An 8,110-nucleotide genomic window follows, 5' to 3' on the forward strand; every position below is an offset into this window, starting at 1 on the left:
ACACGTGGTGGGAGTCGATCCTCGGCTTGAAAGTCAAGGCAGTGCAGGGAAAACAGGTTCCTCCGGAATGGACTGACACATCTGGTGGTCTCTTGGAATGGTGCCACGACCCTGGCGTTCCTCTCGCCTTACCTGTGGAGAGTGCCTCCTCTTGAGATGCGACTGGAACGCCGGGAATTCCTTCCCTACGAAACAGGGAAAGGTTCCCTCATCTCGAGCTTGGAGGCGGAAACGGGGCTCCCCTGGATGTGTGCGGGACCCCACGTGCTTCCTCTCGAGTGGAGACGGGTATGTCGCGGAACTGCTTGAGTTTCAGCAAGGGTGTGAAGGACCCTTTGGAAGTTCCAGTGGTTAGATGTGATTAGCCTCGAGAAGCCTCAGCGGAAATGGGCCTCATCTCGCCTGGAGGGCAAAACCTCCTGGATTTTCTCGAGTTGCGGCAGGTGCTCTCGCCTTACGACGGGGACCTCAGGGACCCGCTCTGGATGCCTCAGGAAAGGCCAGTCCCCATGCTAGTTCCTCGGGGGCCTCTCGGGATTCCTCTCCCGTCGATGCCGGGGCCTAAGACCTTGTGTGGAGTCGGGGCCGGAACCTGAGGATTCCTCTCCAGTGCTGACATGGATATTGGGGTACTTCTGGAGTCTCCCCAGGGGAGTCAGTCCTCGTCTCGAATGCGGGCATGCACTTGCGCTTTCCTCCAGAGCGGTAGCAGCAGTGTCACGCAGTCCGCCGTGTGGATCAAAGGATCTATGGTTTTCCCTCGAGTCTTTCCCACGAGGCTTTCCCACGAGGCTTTCCCACAGGGCTGTCCCACGTGCACACGTGGTGGGAGTCGATCCTCGGCTTGAACGTCAAGGCAGTGCAGGGAAAACAGGTTCCTCTGGAATGGACTGACACATCTGGGGGACACTTGAAATGGTGGCACGACCCTGGAGTTCCTCTCGCCTTTCCTGTGGAGAGCGCCTCCTCTTGACATGCGACGGGAACGCCGGGAATTCTTTCCCTACGAAACAGGGAAAAGATCCCTCATCTCGAGCTAGGAGGCGGAAACGGGGCTCCCCTGGATGTGTGCTTGACCCTCGTGCTTCCTCTCGAGTGGAGACGGGTATGTCGGGAATCTTCTTGAGTTGCAGCAAGGGTGAGAAGGACCCTTTGGAAGTTCCAGTGGTTAGATGTGATTAGCCTCGAGAAGCCTCAGCGGAAATGGGCCTCATCTCGCCTGGAGGGCAAAACCTCCTGGATTTTCTCGAGTTGCGGCAGGTGCTCTCGACTTACGACGGGGACCTCAGGGACCCGCTCTGGTGGCCTCAGGAAAGGCCAGTCCCCATGCGAGTTCCTCGGGGGCCTCTCGGGATTCCTCTCCCGTGGATGCCGGGGCCTAAGACCTTGTGTGGAGTTGGGGCCGGAACCTGAGGATTCCTCTCCAGTGCTGACATGGATCTTGGGGTACTTCTGGAGTCTTCCCAGGGGAGTCAGTCCTCGTCTCGAATGCGGGCATGCACTTGCGCTTTCCTCCAGAGCGGCAGCAGCAGTGTCACGCAGTCCGCCGCGTGGATCAAAGGATCTATGGTTTTCCCTCGAGTCTTTCCCACGAGGCTTTCCCACAGGGCTGTCCCACGTGCACACGTGGTGGGAGTCGATCCTCGGCTTGAACGTCAAGGCAGTGCGGGGAAAACAGGTTCCTCTGGAATGGACTGACACATCTGGGGGACTCTTGGAATGGTGGCACGACCCTGGAGTTCCTCTCTCCTTTCCTGTGGAGAGCACCTCCTCTTGAGATGCGACGGGAACGCCGGGAATTCTTTCCCTACGAAACAGGGAAAGGATCCCTCATCTCGGGCTAGGAGGCGGAAATGGGGCTCCCCTGGATGTGTGCGGGACACCACGTGCTTCCTCTCGAGTGCAGACGGGTATGTCGGGGAACTTCTTGAGTTGCAGCAAGGGTGTGAAGGACCCTTTGGAAGTTCCAGTGGTTAGATGTGATTAGCCTCGAGAAGCCTCAGCGGAAATGGGCCTCATCTCGCCTGGAGGGCAAAACCTCCTGAATTTTCTCGAGTTGCGGCAGGTGCTCTCGACTTACGACGGGGACCTCAGGGACCCGCTCTGGTGGCCTCAGGAAAGGCCAGTCCCCATGCGAGTTCCTCGGGGGCCTCTCGGGATTCCTCTCCCGTCGATGCCGGGGCCTAAGACCTTGTGTGGAGTCGGGGCCGGAACCTGAGGATTCCTCTCCAGTGCTGACATGGATCTTGGGGTACTTCTGGAGTCTCCCCAATGGAGTCAGTCCTCGTCTCAAATGCGGGCATGCACTTGCGCTTTCCTCCAGAGCGGTAGCAGCAGTGACACGCAGTCCGCCGCGTGGATCAAAGGATCTATGGTTTTCCCTCCAGTCTTTCCCACGAGGCTTTCCCACGAGGCTTAACCACAGGGCTGTCCCACGTGCACACGTGGTGGGAGTCGATCCTCGGCTTGAACGTCAAGGCAGTGCAGGGAAAACAGCTTCCTCTGTAATTGACTGACACAACTGGGGGTCTCTTGGAATGGTGGCACGACCCTGGAGTTCCTCTCGCCTTTCCTGTGGAGAGCACCTCCTCTTGAGATGCGACGGGAACGCCGGGAATTCTTTCCCTACGAAACAGGGAAAGGATCCCTCATCTCGAGCTAGGAGGCGGAAACGGGGCTCCCCTGGATGTGGGCGGGACCCTCGGGCTTCCTCTCGAGTGGAGACGGGTATGTCGGGGAACTTCTTGAGTTGCAGCAAGGGTGTGAAGGACCCTTTGGAAGTTCCAGTGGTTAGATGTGATTAGCCTCGAGAAGCCTCAGCGGAAATGGGCCTCATCTCGCCTGGAGGGCAAAACCTCCTGGATTTTCTCGAGTTGCGGCAGGTGCTCTCGACTTACGACGGGGACCTCAGGGACCCGCTCTGGTGGCCTCAGGAAAGGCCAGTCCCCATGCGAGTTCCTCGGGGGCCTCTCGGGATTCCTCTCCTGTCGATGCCGGGGCCTAAGACCTTGTGTGGAGTCGCGGCCGGAACCTGAGGATTCCTCTCCAGTGCTGACATGGATCTTGGGGTTCTTCTGGAGTCTCCCCAGGGGAGTCAGTCCTCTTCTCGAATGCGGGCATGCACTTGCGCTTTCCTCCAGAGCGGTAACAGCAGTGTCACACAGTCCGCGCGTGGACAAAAGTATCTTTGGTTTTCCCTCGAGTCTTTCCCACGAGGCTTTCCCACGAGGCTTTCCCACAGGGCTGTCCCACGTGCACACGTGGTGGGAGTCGATCCTCGGCTTGAACGTCAAGGCAGTTCAGGGAAAACAGGTTCCTCTGGAATGGACTGACACATCTGGGGGACTCGTGGAATGGTGGCACGACCCTGGAGTTGCTCTCGCCTTTCCTGTGGAGAGCGCCTCCTCTTGAGATGCGACGGGAACGCCGGGAATTCTTTCCCTATGAAACAGGGAAAGGATCCCTCATCTCGGGCTAGGAGGCGGAAATGGGGCTCCCCTGGATGTGTGCGGGACCCCACGTGCTTCCTCTCGAGTGCAGACGGGTATGTCGGGGAACTTCTTGAGTTGCAGCAAGGGTGTGAAGGACCCTTTGGAAGTTCCAGTGGTTAGATGTGATTAGCCTCGAGAAGCCTCAGCGGAAATGGGCCTCATCTCGCCTGGAAGGCAAAACCTCCTGGATTTTCTCGAGTTGCGGCAGGTGCTCTCGACTTACGACGGGGACCTCAGGGACCCGCTGTGGTGGCCTCAGGAAAGGCCAGTCCCCATGCGAGTTCCTCGGGGGCCTCTCGGGATTCCTCTCCCGTCGATGCCAGGGCCTAAGACCTTGTGTGGAGTCGGGGCCGGAACCTGAGGATTCCTCTCCAGTGCTGACATGGATCTTGGGGTACTACTGGAGTCTCCCCAGGGGAGTCAGTCCTCGTCTCGAATGCGGGCATGCACTTGCGCTTTCCTCCAGAGCGGTAGCAGCAGTGTCACGCAGTCCGCCGCGTGGATCAAAGGATCTATGGTTTTCCCTCGAGTCTTTCCCACAAGGCTTTCCCACGAGGCTTTCCCACAGGGCTGTCCCACGTGCACACGTGGTGGGAGTCGATCGTCGGCTTGAACGTCAAGGCAGTGCGGGGAAAACAGGTTCCTCTGGAATGGACTGACACATCTGGGGGACTCTTGGAATGGTGGCACGACCCTGGAGTTCCTCTCGCCTTTCCTGTGGAGAGCGCCTCCTCTTGAGATGCGACGGGAACGCCGGGAATTCTTTCCCTACGAAACAGGGAAAGGATCCCTCATCTCGGGCTAGGAGGCGGAAATGGGGCTCCCCTGGATGTGTGCGGGACCCCACGTGCTACCTCTCGAGTGCAGACGGGTATGTCGGGGAACTTCTTGAGTTGCAGCAAGGGTGTGAAGGACCCTTTGGAAGTTCCAGTGGCTAGATGTGATTAGCCTCGAGAAGCCTCAGCGGAAATGGGCCTCATCTCGCCTGGAGGGCACAACCTCCTGGATTTTCTCGAGTTGCGGCAGGTGCTCTCGACTTACGACGGGGACCTCAGGGACCCGCTCTGGTGGCCTCAGGAAAGGCCAGTCCCCATGCGAGTTCCTCGGGGGCCTCTCGGGATTCCTCTCCCGTCGATGCCGGGGCCTAAGACCTTGTGTGGAGTCGGGGCCGGAACCTGAGGATTCCTCTCCAGTGCTGACATGGATCTTGGGGTACTTCTGGAGTCTCCCCAGGGGAGTCAGTCCTCGTCTCAAATGCGGGCATGCACTTGCGCTTTCCTCCAGAGCGGTAGCAGCAGTGTCACGCAGTCCGCCGCGTGGATCAAAGGATCTATGGTTTTCCCTCGAGTCTTTCCCACGAGGCTTTTCCACGAGGCTTTCCCACAGGGCTGTCCCACGTGCACACGTGGTGGGAGTCGATCCTCGGCTTGAACGTCAAGGCAGTGCAGGGAAAACAGGTGCCTCTGGAATGGACTGACACATCTGGGGGTCTCTTGGAATGGTGGCACGACCCTGGAGTTCCTCTCGCCTTTCCTGTGGAGAGTGCCTCCTTTTGATATGCGACGGAACGCCGGGAATTCTTTCCCTACGAAACAGGGAAAGGATCCCTCATCTCGAGCTAGGAGGCGGAAACGGGGCTCCCCTGGATGTGTGCGGGACCCCACGTGCTTCCTCTCGAGTGGAGACGGTTATGTCGTGGAACTTCTTGAGTTACAGCAAGGGTTTGAAGGACCCTTTGGAAGTTCCAGTGGTTAGATGTGATTAGCCTCGAGAAGCCTCAGCGGAAATGGGCCTCATCTCGCCTGGAGGGCAACACCTCCTGGATTTTCTCGAGTTGCGGCAGGTGCTCTCGACTTACGACGAGGACCTCAGGGACCCGCTCTGGTGGCCTCAGGAAAGGCCAGTCCCCATGTGAGTTCCTCGGGGGCCTCTCGGGATTCCTCTCCCGTCGATGCCGGGGCCTAAGACCTTGTGTGGAGTCGGGGCCGGAACCTGAGGATTCCTCTCCAGTGCTGACATGGATCTTGGGGTACTTCTGGAGTCTCCCCAGGGGAGTCAGTCCTCGTCTCGAATGCAGGCATGCACTTGCGCTTTCCTCCAGAGCGGTAGCTGCAGTGTCACGCAGTCCGCCGCGTGGATCAAAGGATCTATGGTTTTCCCTCGAGTCTTTCCCACGAGGCTTTCCCACCAGGCTTTCCCACAGGGCTGTCCCACGTGCACACGTGGTGGGAGTCGATCCTCGGCTTGAACGTCAAGGCAGTGCAGGGAAAACAGGTTCCTCTGGAATGGACTGACACATCTGGTGGTCTCTTGGAATGGTGCCACGACCCTGGAGTTCCTCTCGCCATACCTGTGGAGAGTGCCTCCTCTTGAGATGCGACGGGAACGCCAGGAATTCTTTCCCTACGAAACAGGGAAAGGTTCCCTCATCTCGAGCTAGGAGGCGGAAACGGGGCTCCCCTGGATATGTGCGGGACCCCACGTGCTTCCTCTCGAGTGGAGTCGGGTATGTCGGGGAACTTCTTGAGTTGCAGCAAGGGTGTGAAGGACCCTTTGGAAGTTCCAGTGGTTAGATGTGATTAGCCTCGAGAAGCCTCAGCGGAAATGGGCCTCATCTCGCCTGGAGGGCAAAACCTCCTGGATTTTCTCGAGTTGCGGCAGGTGCTCTCGACTTACGACGGGGACCTCAGGGACCCGCTCTGGATGCCTCAGGAAAGGCCAGTCCCCATGCGAGTTCCTCGGGGGCCTCTCGGGATTCCTCTCCCGTCGATGCCGGGGACTAAGACCTTGTGTGGAGTCGGGGCCGGAACCTGAGGATTCCTCTCCAGTGCTGACATGGATCTTGGGGTACTTCTGGAGTCTCCCCAGGGGAGTCAGTCCTCGTCTCGAATGCGGGCATGCACTTGCGCTTTCCTCCAGAGCGGTAGCAGCAGTGTCACGCTGTCCGCCGCGTGGATCAAAGGATCTATGGTTTTCCCTCGAGCCTTTCCCACGAGGCTTTCCCACGAGGCTTTCCCACAGGGCTGTCCCACGTGCACACGTGGTGGGAGTCGATCCTCGGCTTGAACGTCAAGGCAGTGCAGGGAAAACAGGTGCCTCTGGAATGGACTGACACCTGTGGGGGTCTCTTGGAATGGTGGCACGACCCTGGAGTTCCTCTCCCCTTTCCTGTGGAGAGCGCCTCCTCTTGAGATGCGACGGGAACGCCGGGAATTCTTTCCCTACGAAACAGGGAAAGGGTCCCTCATCTCGAGCTAGGAGGTGGAAACGGGGCTCCCCTGGATGTGTGCGGGACCCTCGTGCTTCCTCTCGAGTGGAGACGGGTATGTCGGGGAACTTCTTGAGTTGCAGCAAGGGTGTGAAGGACCCTTTGGAAGTTCCAGTGGTTAGATGTGATTAGCCTCGAGAAGCCTCAGCGGAAATGGGCCTCATCTCGCCTGGAGGGCAAAACCTCCTGGAATTTCTCGAGTTGCGGTAGGTGCTCTCGACTTACGACGGGGACCTCGGGGACCCGCCCTGGTGGCCTCAGGAAAGGCCATTCCCCATGCGAGTTCCTCGGGGGCCTCTCGGGATTCCTCTCCCGTCGATGCCGGGGCCTAAGACCTTGTGTGGAGTCGGGGCCGGAACCTGAGGATTCCTCTCCAGTGCTGACATGGATCTTGGGGTATTTCTGGAGTCTCCCCAGGGGAGTCAGTCCTCGTCTCGAATGCGGGCATGCACTTACGCTTTCCTCCAGAGCGGTAGCAGCCGTGTCACGCAGTCCGCCGCGTGGATCAAAGGATCTATGGTTTTCCCTCGAGTCTTTCCCACGAGGCTTTCCCACGAGGCTTTCCCACAGGGCTGTCCCACGTGCACACGTGGTGGGATTCGATCCTCGGCTTGAACGTCAAGGAAGTGCAGGGAAAACAGGTTCCTCTGGAATGGACTGACACATCTGGGGGACTCTTGGAATGGTGGCACGACCCTGGAGTTCCTCTCGCCTTTCCTGTGGAGAGCGCCTCCTCTTGAGATGCGACGGGAACGCCGGGATTTCTTTCCCTACGAAACAGGGAAAGGATCCCTCATCTCGAGCTAGGAGGCGGAAACGGGGATTCCCTGTATGTGTGCGGGACCCCGGTGCTTCCTCTCGAGTGGACACGGGTATGTCGGGGAACTTCTTGAGTTGCAGCAAGGGTGTGAAGGACCCTTTGGAAGTTCCAGTGGTTAGATGTGATTAGCCTCGAGAAGCCTCAGCGGAAATGGGCCTCATCTCGCCTGGAGGGCAAAACCTCCTGGATTTTCTCGAGTTGCGGCAGGTGCTCTCGACTTACGACTGGGACCTGGGGACCCGCCCTTGTCGCCTCAGGAAAGGCCAATCCCCTTGAGAGTTCCTCTGGGGCCTCTCGGGATTCCTCTCCCGTCGATGCCGGGGCCTAAGACCATGTGTGGAGTCGGGCCGGAACCTGAGGATTCCTCTCCAGTGCTGACATGGATCCTGGGGTACTTCTAGAGTCTCCCCAAGGGAGTCAGTCCTCGTCTCGAATGCGGGCATGCACTTGCGCTTTCCCCCAGAGCGGTAGCAGGAGTGTCACGCAGTCCGCCGCCTGGATAAAAGGATCTATGGTTTTCCCTCGAGTCTT

Source organism: Ovis canadensis, chromosome 24 (genome assembly GCF_042477335.2).
Source record: "Ovis canadensis isolate MfBH-ARS-UI-01 breed Bighorn chromosome 24, ARS-UI_OviCan_v2, whole genome shotgun sequence".
Classification (NCBI taxonomy): domain Eukaryota; kingdom Metazoa; phylum Chordata; class Mammalia; order Artiodactyla; family Bovidae; genus Ovis; species Ovis canadensis.